Source organism: Ixodes scapularis, unplaced genomic scaffold (assembly GCF_016920785.2).
Source record: "Ixodes scapularis isolate PalLabHiFi unplaced genomic scaffold, ASM1692078v2 PGA_scaffold1__304_contigs__length_218370807, whole genome shotgun sequence".
NCBI lineage: Eukaryota > Metazoa > Arthropoda > Arachnida > Ixodida > Ixodidae > Ixodes > Ixodes scapularis.
In genome coordinates, this window is record NW_024609846.1 from 107,379,027 (window position 1) to 107,395,853 (window position 16,827).

Below are 16,827 nucleotides of genomic sequence, written 5' to 3' on the forward strand. Positions count from 1 at the left end.
CGGCGTCGGCGTAGCCGACGCCGTCGGCGTAACCACGCGGTGCACGATGGGCAAATTCCCCCCGCTAAATTTAGCGGAAAATTTCCCCGCTAAATCTAGCGGAAAATTTCCCCGCTAAATCTATCAGAAAATTTTCCCTGCTAAATCTAGCGGAACATTTTTACTGCTAAATCAGGCGGAACATTTTCCCCGCTAAATTTAGCGGAAAATTTTCGCCGCTAAATCTAGCGGAAAATTTTCCCCGCTATATTTAACGTAAAATTTCCCCCGCTAAATTTAGCGGAAAATCTTCCCCCGCTAAATTTAGCGGAAAATCTTCCCAGCTGGATTTAGCGGAAAATTTGTCCCGCTAAGTCCAGCGGAAAATTTTCCCCCTAAATCTAGCGGAAAATGTTCACCGCTATATTCAGCGGAAAATTTTCCCCGCTAAATCTATCGGAAAATTTTCCCAGCTAGATTTATCGGAAAATTTGCCCCGAAAAGTCTAGCGGAAAAGCTTCCCCGCTAAATCTAGCGGAAAATTTTTCCCGCTAAATTTAGCGGAAATTTTTTCTGCTAAATCTAGCGGAACATTTTCCCCGCTAAATTTAGTGAAAATTTTTCCCCGCTCTATCTAGCGGAAAATATTCCCCACTATATTTAGCGGAAAACTTCCCCTGCTAAATCTGGCGGAAAATTTTCCCAGCTAGATTTATCGGAAAATTTGCGCCGCAAAGTCTAGCGGAAAAGCTTCCTCGCTAAATCTAGCGGAAAATTTTTCCGCTAAATCTAGCGGAATGTTTTCCCTGCTAAATCTAGCAGAACATTTGTCCCGCTAAATTTAGCGAAATATTTTCTCCGCTAAATCTAGCGGAAAATCCCCCCAGCTAGATATAGCGGAAAATTTGCCCCGCTAAGCTTAGCGGAAATTTTTTCCCGCTATATCTAGCGTAAAATTTTCCCTGCTAAATTTAGCGGAAAAATTTCACGCTAGATTTAGCGGAGAAAATTTGTAGTGCCAAAGCGTGACACTTATCACGCAACGTCTGGAGCTAATAGGGAATTTTCGTAGATCATTTCTGCTGTCCCAAAACGCTCTCCGCAACCAACTACGCTAGCGGGAACTCTACAGTCAAGGTCATCGGCGCGCCGGCGCAGTAGCGGCTTCTCCGTTGTGGAGGGCTTAGCGGAGGGGGAAACGCGGCCTACGAAAACTCCCTATTGACGTTCTAAAGGTGCGGCACGAGCAGCACCGATGGGACCGAGCTCCGGGCTCGAACAGAACAGCACGAGACTGGCAGCGTTCGACGGTGCACCAGGGCCGTCTCAGCGGAGCCCCCTTTTGATGATCTTTTTCAGTTTTATTGCGGTTATAAAGATCAGTTTGTTAATTTGCATCGACGGACGTCTTTCCTGAACCCCACAATTTTTCCGCTAAATTTAGCGGAGAAAATATTCCTCTAGATTTAGTGGGGAAAATTTTAAGCTATATTTAGTGGGAAAAATTTTCCGCTAAATTTAGCGGGGAAAATATTGCGCTAGATTTAGCGGGGAAACTTTTCCGCTAAACTTAGCGGGGAAACCTTTCCGGTAGATTTAGTGTGGAAAATTTTCCACTAAATTTGGCCGGGAAATTTTTTCGCTAAATTTAGCGAGGAAAATTTTCCGCTAAATTTGACGGGGAAAACTTTCCGCTAGATTTAGCGGGAAAAAAGTTTCCGATAAATCTGGCGGCGAAAATTTCCTGCTAGATTTGGCGGGGAAAATGTTCCACTAGACTTAGCGGAAAAAAAAATTTCCGCTAGATTTAGCAGGGAAAATATTCCGCTAAATTTAGCGGGGAAAAATTTTCGCTAGATTTAGCGGGAAAAATTTTTCGCTAGATCTAGCTGAAAAGATTTTTCGCTAGATTTAGCGGGGAAAATTTTCCGCTAAATATAGGGGGAAAATTTTCCGCTAGAATTAGCGGGGAAGTTTTCCGCGAAATTTAGCGGGGAAAATTTTCCACTAGATTAAGCGGGAAAACTTTTCCGCTAAACTTTGCGGGGCAAATTTTTCGCTAAATCTAGCTGGGAAGTTTTCCCGCTAGATTTAGCGGGGAAACTTTTCCGCTAGAGTTAGCGGGAAAATTTTCCACTAGATTTAGCGGGGAAACTTTTCCGCTAGACTTTGCGGGGCATTTTCGCTAAATCTAGCTGGTAAAATTTTCCGCTAGATTTAGCGAGGAAAATTTTCACTAGATTTAGCGGGGAAAACTTTCCGCTAGATATAGCGGGAAAAAGTTTTCCGCTAAATGTAGTGGAAAAATTTTACACTAGATTTGGCGGGGAAAATTTTTCGCTAGACTTAACGGGGAAACTGTCCGTGAAATCTAGCTGGGAAATTTTTCCGCTAGATTTAGCGGGGAAAATTTTCCGCTAGGCATAGCGGGAAAACTTTTCCACTAGATTTAGCGGGAAACTTTTCCGCTAGACTTTGTGGGGCAAATTTTTCGCTAAATCTAGCTGGGAAAGTTTTCCGCCAGATTTAGCGGGGAAAACTTTACGCTAGATTTAGCGGGAAAAATCTTTCGCTAAATTTAGTGGGAAAAATTTTACACAAGATTTAGCGGGGAAAATTTTCCGCAAGACCTAGCGGGGAAAATTTTTCGCTAGATTTAGCGGGGAAACTTTTCCGCTAGGCTTTACAGGGCAAATTTTTCGCTAAATCTATTTGGGGAAATATTCCGCTAGATTTAGCGGGGAAAACTTTCAGCTAGGTTTAGCGGGAAAAACTTTCCGTTAAATATAGCTGGAAAAAATTTACACTAGATTTGGCGGGGAAAATTTCCTGCTAGACAGCGGGGAAAATTTTCCACTAGACTCTGCGGGGCAGATTTTTCGCTAAATCTAGCTGGGAAAATTTTCGCTAGATTTAGCAGGGAAAGTTTTCCGCTAGCTTTAGCTGGGAAATTTTTCCGCTAAATTTAGCGGGGGAATTCACCCATCATTCATCGCGTGGTTACGCCGACGCCGCTTAAGCCGGAAACGGGTGCCTAAAAGCTGCGCTCTAAAAAGAGTAACCGACATATCAATTAAGCCTCGTCAATAGTGGGACTAGTAACTCAAAGTAATCACATTAGTGATCAAATTCTCAATTGCCCCCAAAATTTCAAATTGTATAAACAATTGTTCTAAGTTACCAAATGTGTAAGCAAAACACGACCACTGAACACAATAAGTGCATATATATATTGCCTCGCGCAAGGTCACGGACTTGTAGAAGGTTCTCGTTTATTCTTACTACTGACATAACTTCTATCATTTATCCCTGCTCTTGTTGAGTCGCTCCGTCAGCCCGTTGGTCTGCGGGTGGTACGCAGTTGTACGACGATGGCTGGTGTGACTGAGTCGGAAGATTTCTTGGGTCAGTTGTGCCATGAACGATGATCCGCGATCTGTAATCAGAACTTCTGGAGCGCCGTGCCGGAGGACGATGGACTCAATGAAAAACTTGGCAACTTCCACAGCAGTCCCCGAAGGAAGAGCTTTCGTTTCGGCGTACCGCGTGAGATAATCTGTGGCGACGATGATCCAGCGGTTCCCCGACGTCGAAGGCGGAAAAGGACCAAGTAGATCCATTCCGATCTGCTGGAAGGGTGCAGTTGGAGGAGAAATAGGCTGCAGGAGTCCGGCCGGCCTCGTCGGAGGTTTCTTGCGTCGCTGGCACTCGTGGCATGATCGTGTGTACAGGTGGACGGTCTTGGGGAGCTTGGGCCAGTAATACTTTTCACGAATACGGGCCAGTGTTAGGCTGTATCCAAGGTGTCCGGAATAGCGTTTCAGAAGCTATAATGCCGCGCGCAAGGTCACGGATGCCGGGGAGGGTGGTGCCCAGGTCGGATCCAGATGTCGCTAGAGTAGTTACGCCAGGGTGTCGTTGGTAGTGTCTGGCGCGGGCTAGCAAGGCCCGTTCCATATTTGTCGCCTCCGTGATGAACTCGTCGACTGTTGTTGGGGGATTCCGGATGAGACCGCCGAAAATCTCGCTTTTCACACCCCTCATCAGGTGGTGCAGCTTCTTCTCCTCGGTAGCCTGAGGATCGGCGCGGGCGCTTAGGCGGAGAACATCCTCCACGAAGCCGGTAATGCTCTCGTTGGGGCCTTGAGTCCTGGTACGAAGTAAGTCTTCGGCTCTCTCTCGGCGGTGCTGGTTGACAAATGTCGCCTTCAGCTGGCTCTTGAAAATGTCCCAGGATGTCAATGAAGACTCGTGATTTTCGTACCAGCTTCTGGCAGTCCCCTCGAGCGAGAAATACACGTTTTGCAGCCGTTGCTCGTTGGTCCAGCTATTGTGGCGGGCGACGCGTTCGAATTGGTCGATCCCATATTATAGGTAACTAAAAATATTATGAGAGTTCATATACAAAACAAATCAGGCAAGAATATTGAACACAACGAGAATTAAGACGACTTCGTTGTGCACATTTTTATGCTCTATTATTCTGGGAAGTATATTTTCGTTGGGTCTAGTTTTGTATTTTCAAACTCTCCAACGTTTCTTGTTAATCATAACTTCGCTTTGTACACCGTGTTTGGCCAACGCCACTGAAACTGTATTTATTGTTTAGCTAAGCTGACAGGGTTGCTGAAGACACATCCTTGCGGTACTATCAGTCGCATGCCTTTATCGTTCTCTGCTCACAATCTTTGTCCGTGAATACCCCCGGATACCGTGATCACGGGGTGCAAGACGGACGGTTGATTGGTTTAACTAGCACGTCGATTCCAACGCCCGGCCGGGTTAGAGTTAGAGGGCAGATGGTAAGGCCAGTTCGCTCAAATTTTAATGCCATCACAGAACGATCAAGTACTGAGACAGAGTGGATACAAGTGCTGCGTCGGCGCGCTGCCGCAGCTCGCCTTTAATCATTGTTTCGGTTCACGCGCGGGGTCTAAATCGTTGAGTTGATGCTGTCGTTGTGTGATTATGATTCTTAATGAGGAGACATTGAACAGGGATTAAGGATACTTAGGAGCAACTTGCTGCGGTAGTTAGGAATACGTGACGAGCCTTCGTTGTGGCAGCAGTGCTAAAAATGTTAGACATATATTGTCAAGATCAACGCGATTAATAATCTCACCCGCGAAGCTTTACTTCCTTTAAAGAAAATCTTTGATATAATATTGTAATTATTTAGTGCATGTAATTTATTTAACTTTAAAAAGGCAAACACGTATTTTCCGCACAAATTCATGTGATTGCCATTGTGAAGTTGAGAATCAACTTGTTCCACCGAAGCGCTACTTTAGGCGTCAGATTCTGCGTGTATGGCGGTTTACTCTATAAATATTTTGCAAAATTATTGTGGTCTATGAGTTTCGTAATATTTTTAACTATCTCGAAACCCCCTAAGTCTGCCAGTGAGGTGTTTGCTTAGTGTATATGACCCGTAAACAAGGATAGTAAAAGCAAACCTCGAGATACAGATTTTATTGTGGCTAGGGAACGTGGATTTATTGAGGCCTCGTTAAGCTGTCGCAGTCACCCTTCCAAAAGTAAGCTATAATACGATATAAGCAAATCCAATTTAACATTCGTGGGAGGTCTGCAAGCAAGAACTCAAGAAGACGTTTGCCAGCCAACACCGACGCGAGAGGGCCGAAGACCTCCTTCGAACAAAGAGCCAAGGAATAGATGAGAGACACACCAGCTTCGTCTAGGATGCTCTGCGCCTGAACGCTCGCGCCGACCCTCAAGCTACCGACAAAACGAAGCTGCGGATCCTCATGTGAGATGTGAAGGATGATATTTTCGGTGGCCTTGTTCGCAACCCTACTTCTATCATCGAATATTTTATCACTGAGGCCATACACATGAAACGTGCCCTCCTCGCAAGAGCCAGCCACTACCATCAACACTCGAGCGCAGCTGCTTCTTCGCTATCGTGCTACGACATCAGTTTCAGCTTCTTTGGCATCCGCGACATCATACGTGAAGTAGTCCAGGAAGAACTCAAGAAGCTGCTGCCCGCTGCCACAGGCCCGGCACAACTTTACATCGCCAAAGTAGTGAGAGAGGAGGTTCAGCGATCCATCCAGCCAGAGGCTCCTGTTATCGTGGCGTCACCCGAAGAGCCATTGGAGACATACACAGCAGTAGCCCGACGGTCGCCGCCGGCTACTCCCCTCAACCAGGCGCCACTTTGACGAGACGACCCTTCTGCGCAGTATCCCCGACGCCAGGAAGATCGAGCGCACGTGTGCGGTGAACCAGTTGTGCCAAGAAAGACCGACGTCTGGCGAACGGCTGACCGACGACCTGTGTGCTTCCACTGCGTTGAAGCTGGCCACGTATGTCGATGATGTGCTTAGCGTGAAATTAGACTTGGACGGTTTGCGGGAGACGCCCCGTGTCCGAGGTACGGTGTGCGACCGAGGGATATTAATTAGTTCTCGCGCCGGGCATCATCCCCTGGTCAAGCTTCTCCCCGAGGATCCCGCTCGGCGCCCCCGCGCCGCCCTGTGTCACCTACTCGTCGGTCCCGTCGAGAGAGCAATTCGCCCCTTTCTCGCCAGGAAAACTAAGTGTGGCAAAGCCCGGAAGTGGCGTTGCCGAGGACGACCGAAGGACGCCGGAGCGCTCCCACTCTTCTGACTCCACGCATGGTAACGACGACTTTTCTGCAACCGTGCCCAACAACCTAGACGTCCTTATCGACGGCCGCGAAGCATCCGCACTTTTGGACATTGGGACAGTACACTCAAACTTGAATGGGAGGCTCTCTCGATGCGGAAGGTTATGACGCACTAAGGTGGACCACACGGTCGAACGCCAGAGGATACCTTCTTAAGCCCGTCTTAAAGTGCACTGCTCTATCCGAGATTCATGGTGAGACGTGCACTGTAAATTCGTCCTTCTACACGACTCTGCCAGAGACGTCATTCTCGGCATGGACTTTCTGTGTTAGTAAGGCGCCGTCATCGACCATGAACAGAATAAATTGACGCTGCGGACACCTGTTTCGCCTCCAGAGAAACTCCAAACTCCGAGTCCGAGTCGCGGCCAACCAAGTGAACCTTCCGCCGCGATCACGCGTTGTTGTACCCGCCGTGACCAATGCAGCTACCTGCGGCGAAGTCGTTCTGGAAGACAACCTTCAATTGCTCCTGGGAATAGGTATTTGCGTCGCAAGAGGAGTAGCTGAACTTTAAAATGGAAGGACTGGGGTCCTCGTGATGAACTTCCGACAAGAAACGCAACCCCTCACGAAAGGTGCAGCTGTGGGCCACGTCGAGGAACTCCGGAACTCCGCCGATATCACCGCGATTACTGAAGAATGCTCGCCACTTCAGCAAGACTGTACGTCACCAGCGCTGCCCGGCAATGACCCTAAGCTTCCAGGTCCGAAACGACGGCAGCGTATTAACCTCCTCTCCGAATAGAGCCACTGCTTTACGACGTCGGTGAAGGTACGCCACACCGCCGTTGCAAACCACCGCATCGTTAGCAAGTACGACGCGCTCCCTGTGTATTGATCGCCGTACCGCGTCTTCGTAAAAAAAAAAAAAAAAGAGAGGTAATCCTGGCGACTGTTTATGAGATGCTGAACGACCACATAATCCAGCATTCAAGCAGTCCGTGGGCCACTCCAGTCGTACTAGTTCAGAAGGAGGACGGAAAGCTTAGGTTCTGCGTGGTCTAGCGGAAACGGAAGGCGGCGATGAAGGAAGATGTCTACCCACTCCCCCGCATCGACGACACGCTAGAGCGGCTACACCACTCTCGATACCTTTCATCGACAGACCTAAAGAGCGGCTATTGGCAAATCGAATTCGAAGAACGTGACTGAGAGAAGACAACTTTCGTCACGCCGGATAGACAGTACGAGTTCAAACTGTTCCGCTGGCTGAAAAGTTGCTGGCGCCGTGCATTGCCCTTCACTCTAAATGTGATTACTCATGACATGCGGCACAAAAGTGCATCTTTTGTGCCGCTTGATTTATGCGTAATTATGTTACTCATGCGAACGTTACTCATCCCATGAGTAGCAGGACGTTACCCATCCCATGAGCAAAAACGGCTTCCTATGTTTAAAACCTCCTCACACTCCCCCCCCCCCCCCCCTAAGTGCGAGGGGGACCAGTGAAAGAGTGGCGAGAAAATTTTCCCGCCTTTGAATGTTTCTTGCAGGCCTGGATTTAAGAGCAGCGCTGATCCCCGAGCTCTTGTGAGGGTGCTACTGGGTTCGGCATGCTGTCAGCTTGCCCACCGGACCTGGGAATTAATATACCTATCATTTAAAGATGACGCGTGATCCTCAACCGCAATGATGACGAAATTCTTATAGCTTGCTCTCCCAATAAACTGGAAATGGGGACGCAGCAAGTTGCCTGGCGGTTCGATGGCAACTTTATAGTGAATGCAGAGAAGCGGGATGAAATCTATTCGCCAACAACCTCCCAGGTGCCAGACGGGCTTGCTGGAAGGGCAAAAATAACTGTTTGGCATGAGAGAAGCAATACTCAACTTGAAAGAACTTTATTCCAAACAAATTTTATCACATCTCGGGATGATATGCTTGTCGCAATTTCTAACTTAGAACTACACCCTATTTTACTCAAACGAACTTTGAAATAAAAGTAGTAGAAAATTTCGCAAAGGAGGAAGATCCGTACTCTTGTCAAGAACCAGAATAGCGCTCAATTTGTTAAGCTACTTCAAATACTGTTTGCAAGCACTTATCAGGGAGCAGAGGCGAGCTGATTGGTAACCTCTGTCGAACCTTGACCCCCGTTTTACAATGAATGTTTGCAAAAACCCTAAAAGCTGCCCATAGGAAGATGGATAGCTCAAGTTCAAACTATAATAAACACCCAGCAGAAGGACAGACGCCTTGAGGTCGGAGAAGGTGCTTGGTAAGTTGACCACCTGGGGACTGCTTCCGGGACAGAGAATATCCTTTGTTTTGGACCCCAGAAAGGCTTTCGGTCCTGGGCATCCTCTCTCAACTGTCGGAACGTCTTCCTGGAAACAAAGTGCCCAAAGCTCTAATAAAATAGCTGCTACCCATCTTCACGCTCTCACTCTATAGCTGCGCTCAGCGTCAATGTGGGCTTAAATTTGATTATTTTGATTCGAAGTCAGTTAAAGAGCATTGCTTTTTGGGTAGTCAAATGGCCGAGTTATGGGCGTATTATCACTGAGCAAAAAGCAAAATGTCAGTATGATAGCTTTGAACCCACAGTCTTAAAAAGTATCTACGCGACTATACTTCCCTGCCGAGCACTGGGTAAGTCTATTACCGTGGTCCATGAAAGACATCTGACGAATGACAATGCCGCAGGTATGCCTAGACATAAAAATGATGTCTCTCATGGGAGACTGAGCATGACTGGACAGGTAAATCGTCGTGCTCAGTATCCCAATGCACACTTCATTTTCACGCTAAGCATATTTGCGATCTTTTGATTCATTGAATTCATTTCGTACATCACGCTGGTTTGTCCACCGAGCACTCTGCGGGAATGTAGTCACGCAGCTATTTTTAAAACGCAACGAGGATTGTATTAAATTTCATGTCAATGCAAGCCCCCATAAAAAATGCTTGTTCCTAATACCGTGTTTCTAACATGGCCATTACATGAAGCGTTTATCTTATTAGTAAATTTGACTGACCGTGCTCAAAGCATCATCGCGGGATGATCTTGACCGCAGAAAGGCTTGAACGTCCATCAGTGTTGCTTGGCGTATCCCGTGATCCTTGCCGAAGCCCTCCAGTATGCTGGTGCACACGCCTTTCATGCTTGTAAAACTCATGGCGAAGTGCAGCTCGCATTCTGCGAGCAGCTATCCAAGAGAGTAGACAAAGTTCATTCTTACGGTAAACATAGTCAACAATGCTCTAAAAAGAGCAGCCTGTATGATTTGGTCGGCGTGCGTACTAGAATGAAATAGAAAATGCTCACTTACGCATTCAGCATTCAAGAAGTAGACTGGAAGTTTGTCCAAGACGGTGCCTTTCCTCTCTTCAAATGTCACTTTGAGGAGCTTGACTACATATGGCACATTTACTGAGGCTGGGCACTTGACAGCAGAGTCGATGGACTGAAAGAGGGAGGGGGGTGTGAGGCATTGAATGCTGGAATGCACATAAGAGAGCCAGGAGACAAATTTACCTCCAGTTCCTTGAGAGCATCTGGGGTGGACTGCTGCGCTAGAGTGTCTACATCATACTGATCCGCTCCATTGTTTGCCTGCGCCTTGTCTTTTGTTTCTCGTGCGAACCTCATCTTTCGCCTCGCTGTTAACCGGCACATGAATACACTCTGCCAGAAGTCAAAACAGATATTTTAGGAACCCTCCCTGATACCATTCGAAGCACGGGGCAGTGGTAATTAAACAGTTGAAAATGTATTTACCCAGAGACGTCTCGTTGAGAGCTTGGTCCCAGGTTTCGGTCGGTCCCAAAGCATGTCCGGGTATTTTTGTGCCAAAGTTGACCCAAGCAATGAATATTGCACTCTTCTAAGTGCCGTATTGGCCTCCTTAACGAGATTGTTTTCACTGTACGAAAAGAAGTGCAGCAAAACTAGAACACTTTTCTTTAACAGCTTTGCAATATCAAACTTGTAACCAATAAATACGGCGCATGAATCCGGTGATCAATAATTTCGGTGATCGATACATACGGAAATACAGCAAATGAATTATTTCTTCATCACCCACCCCCCTTCCCCCTTGCTCAAGAATTATTTACCCTTTTTCCTTTTCCTACGCTCGAAGAAACGCTTGAAAAGACAACAGAGTTCGGACACTGCTGACATACAACATAATGTGAATGCTGAACTCAACCACACCCCACAGGCTGCCTTCACTCAAAGTATGCGAGGCACGCGTTGCCAGAAATCCGCAACCATGGGGAAAATTATTTTGAAGGACTAAAGCTGTATTCCTGCATATATGCACTGCCTCTCCTGCAAATAAATAGATATTCGTATTTATCAGTCACAGGTTGTATATGAAAGAGTGGTTTCATCGCAAACCAAACGCTATCCTTGTATCAAGTTTCTCTCATTCTACTCAAGTTTTTTGTTTTCATTTATTTAATGGAAGGAGGTGCCTGGAATAAGTCAGGAAATTATCCCGTTTTCTTTAAGATTACTTTCGAATTTCGATATCTGCAAGCCGCTCAGGATTCACTCTCTTAACCAAATGAAAAATTAAGTACGTGGAATGGTTCTGCACAGAGCTATAAGCATTGGATATTATACACATATCAAGGGATAAGCTGAAACATAATATTTTTTTTTATTCAGTCCCTATTTGATGTTTACGCCATTCGTATATGTTTGGCTATTTGTTGTGGTCGTGTAGCAAAAACCTCAACGAACATAAAAATATTTTAGGCCTCATTTCAAGGAGTTATTAAGAATGAAAGAATGGAGTTATTAATTTTGTTGAAAACTAAGTGTGACGAATAAGAGCCGGGAACATTCACAGGATATAATACAAACCAGGCCTGATTAGAGCGATACACGGAGCAACATATTTTTTCTAAAATTTATTGGTGCAAAAATAGTAGAGCTGGCCGAAAAAAAGGTATAAAATAAAGCGAAGTTTTAAAAAAGGCGATGTGGAGTTACTCAATACTTTAGTTTTCATAACAGGATCAGATGTATTGAAAAGAAAAAGGCTTATACAAAATTAAATTTAAAAAGTTTCCAGACAGAGCAATTATTAACCTATCTCATTTAGGCCATAGCTAAGTTTTGCGACCTTTGTAAAATGCACTATGGCACCTGCTTTTAACCCTGAGTAACAAGTAATAAAACCCGTGTTTTAAGTGCTCCCAAGAGCCTATCAAATTTAGGTCGAACTGTGTCTTTCTGCCCTGCGTTGTCCTTTGTGGAGGTTCGTGAAAGCCCGCTTGAGTGGCTTGGCGTCTCGGTAAGACAAGAGAAGGTCGGCAATGGTGGCTGTAATCGGGCGCGTGTGTAAACCGTCTATATATTGCAACGCAGCGCACTCCGACGCGCGCGCGCCATCGCTACGTCACGCAAGCAAGCCGCCGGTAGACGACGAAGCACGCTGGCTGCACCGAGGCGCCGGACTATAGACTGCTTGGCTTTCGCCAGCGTGTCGTGACGATGCCGACGGAGCGCGCTGAGTCGGCTCTTGGCGCTGCGTAGGCACGACAGATCAAGAAGCTTGAGCTCTAACCAAAACCAGCCAAAAGAATAGCGAAACAGATGAGGCGAAAGCGTCGCCACTGAGCTCGAAAAAGCCACTCGTGCTCCTAATGGAAATAAGTACATCGGGAGCGCACTCGGGTTTCGGTCGCCGAAGGTGCTCCTCTCCGCTCAGTGAATCGTGCGTCGGCCGAACGCGCGCGCTCCGGGACAGAGTCTGAGCGCAGCAACGTGAGACGCGGTCAAGACCAGCCCTGTTTCCACAAACTGACTCACCTAAAGTCCCGTGCTGTGCTGGTGGACGGCCACAAATCAAGCACCAACCGGCCGGACAGTCCACATATCCAAATGCGTCCTCACGGTTCACAAAAGCCCCACACGAGCAGTCCAGGGACGCGCAGGAGCCGCGAGTGGTGCCGCCGAGGTCGGTGTTCGTTAGGCCTGGCCTGACTGACATTGTACAGGCTGCCTTGTCAGAGGAGTGTCTGTGTGGATATACCGAGGTCAGAATAACAAAAGCGAATCAAAGGATTATGCCGCTTCGTACTCACCTTTCTTGAAAAAGTTATGCCCGCCGCAGCGGTCCCCGGTCTCCAACAATTATAGCAAACAAACGTCCCCTTCTCGGAGAGTTTCGCTTCCCGGCACCCGTGTTATTTTCTTTATTTTATTTTTTGCTTCCATGGCTGCTCTTTGTTCGTAGACGACTTTCCGCGAAAAGCTAGATTTAGCGGCATTACATTTTGCAGGTCTTCGTGGTCCGCATGAGGAACAATGCGAAAGCATGGGTAACGATTCGCGAGTGAAGCGCTTCGTTACCCATGAAGCTCTCGCTTTTCCCGTGTTACTCATGAGGCAGCTATCTATGCCAGTGCTTCGGAAATAAATCACAAAAACAGGTTTGATTTTGTTACTCATTACCATGAGTAACAGTGTGCGCATCAGTAACAACATGAGTAACCTGATTTAGAGTGTTCGGTCTATGCACGGCGCCAGCAGCATTTTAGTGTGTTATGGACACCGTACTTGCAGAACTGAATTGTCAGAGCCCTACTGAAAAAAACCATTTGAAATTCAAACGGGTGGCAAACTGGTCGCCCGTTTGAATCAAACCTGTCGATCCGTTTGGATCAAACGTGATTATGGGATACGGGTACCCGTTTGGAAACGGTACCCGTTCGAAACGGTACCCGTTTGATACAGGTGCCCGTTTGATACGGGTGCCGTATGGTACGAGTACCCGTTCGACATGGCACGTGACCACACGTTTGAACGTGCCCTTCGAAATGGCAAATTATGCGCTAGCCCTAAATGGGTATCGTCTGGGAGGTTGGTTATCTTAAACATATTTAAGACGTCCCGAAACTCATAAACGTATTTATAACATGGAGAAAACACGTAGAACAAATGCACTCGCGTAGGTGCTTGTAAGTGGACAGGAAAACCGACACAAAAGATTGTTTTCAATTCTCCTCAAAGTTTATTACCTCTTCTGTAGACAAGTACAAACGTGCAAGCGATCTGTGAACACTATACAGGTAGACTTTCGGGGAAATTATTCTCCTGGCTGCCGCGCGAATAGGCGCTGCATAATTCTTTAGATAATTTAGAAGAGTACGCGTAGAAGAACGGTCAATCGTTGCCAACACGCAGGTTGCAGTGCACTTACCATAACAATAGCGGACTTGAAAGAGGTAATCCGTGATATTTATCGACACGGTCAAAGCAGGACAACCACACAAACACAAACGAGAGGGAACGGCTCCTTGGAAGTTTCAACACGATGCGGCGCACAAGCTGTCATTTGCCGAACCCAACCAAACCGCGAGAATTTGCGACTTCTTTGAAGAATCGCTCGTTGCCGACATACACGTGGGTCTTTTCGAACACTGATAGCTTTGGTGCACATCCAATACGTTGTCGAGACATCCCAATAAGATTGCAGGGTTAGGCGACAGATTGAAGCAGGTAGGACGAGCGAACTTCGAGCAGCAACTGACAACAAGCAGACAAAGAAAGAAGCGGCTGCAAGGCGCGCCCTTCCGGATCTCGATGCTTATCAGCGTGTAGCTCGCGCGCTGCTGTGGGTCACGTGACAGGGGTGAAAAGAGAGGAGGGAGGAAGCGAGGTCAAGGCGCTGGGACCACCGGGACAGCCCCTCTCCCTCTCCCCAGGCGTTCCAGGGAGATGCGTTTTTGTAGTCCCGAAGAACAAACGCGCGCGCGCGCGCGCGCTCGAACTTTGGAAATGGGGGCGGGGCTGCCAGAAGCTCGGCTTGCGCCCGAGCGAAGAAAGAACTCAGCGCAAGCTCGTAGTTTGAGTGCTGCAACGGCGGGCGTGCTCTCGCAATGCTCGATGTTCTTGCAGCCGCGTGTACGCGTGCTAACTTCGCTGCGTCTTGAATTAAAGTGAAACGGAGTCTAGACGTATATTCTTTCACGCGGTCGCGTCTTCTGCGAAAGAGATTCGAGCTGAATAAGTAAATTGAGGCAACAAAGATGGACAAAGTATTAAAGGTCTGTCAAAAATATCGGCTCACCAACGTCGCGCGTTTACGTAAAACAAAAAAAAAAGGTGTTAGTTTTAGTTGCAGTATAATCGAAAATCAGCGCAATTGAAATATAAATATAATTACTTGCATTACGCGGACGATCTGAAATCGATGAACCGGCGCTCCCAGCCTTCCGGAAAACATTGGCTGCCACGGCTGAAACGCTAGGCGTGCCCACGCCGCCGATCTGTACGTTCAATATCAAACGGGCTCCGGAGAGCCGTTTGATTAAACCGGTGCAGTTTGCAACATGGTCGCCGGTTTGAGCAAACGTGCGACAACTTTGCCCAAACGAGTCGCCCATTTGCCCAGACGAGCGACCCGTTTGCCAAATAGGTGACCGTTATGGCTCATACGGGGGAACCCTTTGAGCCATACGGGCGACCCCTTTGACAAACTGGTGACCAGTATGGTTAAACGGTTACCGGTATGGACCCGTTTATTTTCATATGGGCTCCAAATGGTTTTTTTCAGTAGGGAGCTGCTTCGTCTAGCTGAAGGATGTCTTAGTGTTTTCCGGCGACTTCGACAAGCACTTGCGACGACTCCGAGCTATTCTCCAAGCCACACGGACCACCGGACTCTTCCTTAAGCCGTCGAAAAGTCAGTTCGCCTATGACGAACTGAAGTTCGTCATAGGCGAACATCAGTTGGCCTATGACGAACCAAGTTAGTAACAAAGAGGTTTGCCCAGACCCAGAGAAGACTCGGACCGTCGAGGCATTTCCAGCGCCGAAAGACGAGAGGGCTGTGCGAAGATCCTTTGGACCATGTGCCTACACTCGGCGCTTCGTTCAAGATTCGCAAGGATTTCCGCACCACTCACAAACCTCAGGAAGGACGCCGAGAAGTTTGAATACCGCTTGGGAAGCGGCTGAAAGTGAACATTTTCCAAAAGACTAACTATGCGATTTTGTGAAACGTCGGGTGTACTATACCTAGGAGTGTCTTTTCTAATACACACATATATATATAGGAATAACTGTACACTACAAAATAAAAAAAATTATGGGTGTCCCTCTTCTATGTCTGAAGCATAAAGCTTCTGCAATGACGTTCAGGCAAACTGACTTCAAACATTGAGATATAGGGAGTATTGAGCGGTGGAACTCGTGAGCGAACATGCTGGAAATCCTCGGAGGCGAGGAGACGCCAAAAATGGGAAAACAATCAAGAGATTTTCTGCACTTTTTTTTGCGGTCCTCGTCGCCGGGTTTTTTCAGTGTGTTCAAACTTCCAATATGCCTTGTTTTACATCTTCCCGTTTGTAAAAAACTTCAGTCGTACGATAAAAAAAACAAAAACTGAATAAACTTCTCCAAATGCAACGGGGATTGTCGTGTCATTACAGTGCTCGTTATAGTGACATATGGAATTATCTTTGAGGATCTCGTTTCACTCCAACAAACATTCACTCACCGATACTTGCCAGGGCTGTGGGGGTCATATTGTACATCATATCGCAGCCTTCCTTCCCTACTATTTTCGCACCAGACCTAAAATAGCAAAAAATATAGACGTTTACAACTCTTCGTAACGCCGTATTAAAGCTCAGCTTTTGAGGAGGGGGAAAGAAGGGTACGGAGGGGAGTACATTCAACTCCTCCTCCCCCTCCGAATATCCCCTCTTCCTGGCCTTCTGCCCTCTTATTTAGCGGGAAGTCCTCTGCTAAATTTTCCGCTAAATTTAGCGGACAAATATAGGAAAACGTTTTTCTGCCAAATCTAGCGGGGAAATTGAATGGGTGTTGAGGTCACGTGACGTGAATTTCCCCCGCTAAATTTAGCGGAAAGATTTGACCGGGAAATTTAGCGGGCAAATTTCCCAAAATGCAACGCGCGCATTACGCCGACGCCGAAGCTGACGTCGACGCCGACGGAAACGCCGCTCAAACCGGAAGCGGGCGCCTAAGAGCTGTGCTCTGAAACGTAGCGAAAAACATACTGCTAATCGAAGGCTATATCTTCTTCAATATATTGCGATTATTTACAGTTTTTGTTGCCTGTGAAAATTACTTTTCACTCTCGAATTCCAATGAGGGAGAATGCTTATATTGCATCTGGTATAAATTTGTTCTAGAATTATACTAGACTATTCACATGAAGAGATGGGCTGTATGTTTCATA

General features: G+C 47.0%; 2 long non-coding RNA genes across 2 annotated transcripts; both read right to left on the reverse strand.

The window, feature by feature from the left end:
- Window positions 1-8,912: 8,912 nt before the first annotated feature.
- On the reverse strand, window positions 8,913-10,228 carry LOC8037342. Its single transcript, XR_006077791.1, has 4 exons — window positions 10,137-10,228; window positions 9,931-10,065; window positions 9,637-9,797; window positions 8,913-8,985 (listed from the first exon to the last, which is right to left on the reverse strand). It is a non-coding gene; the product is annotated as an uncharacterized LOC8037342 (long non-coding RNA).
- A 19-nt stretch (window positions 10,229-10,247) lies between these two features.
- LOC121836127 lies at window positions 10,248-12,446 on the reverse strand. The gene is made up of 3 exons (XR_006077792.1): window positions 12,426-12,446; window positions 10,380-10,524; window positions 10,248-10,286 (listed from the first exon to the last, which is right to left on the reverse strand). It is a non-coding gene; the product is annotated as an uncharacterized LOC121836127 (long non-coding RNA).
- Between the last annotated feature and the right edge of the window lie 4,381 nt (window positions 12,447-16,827).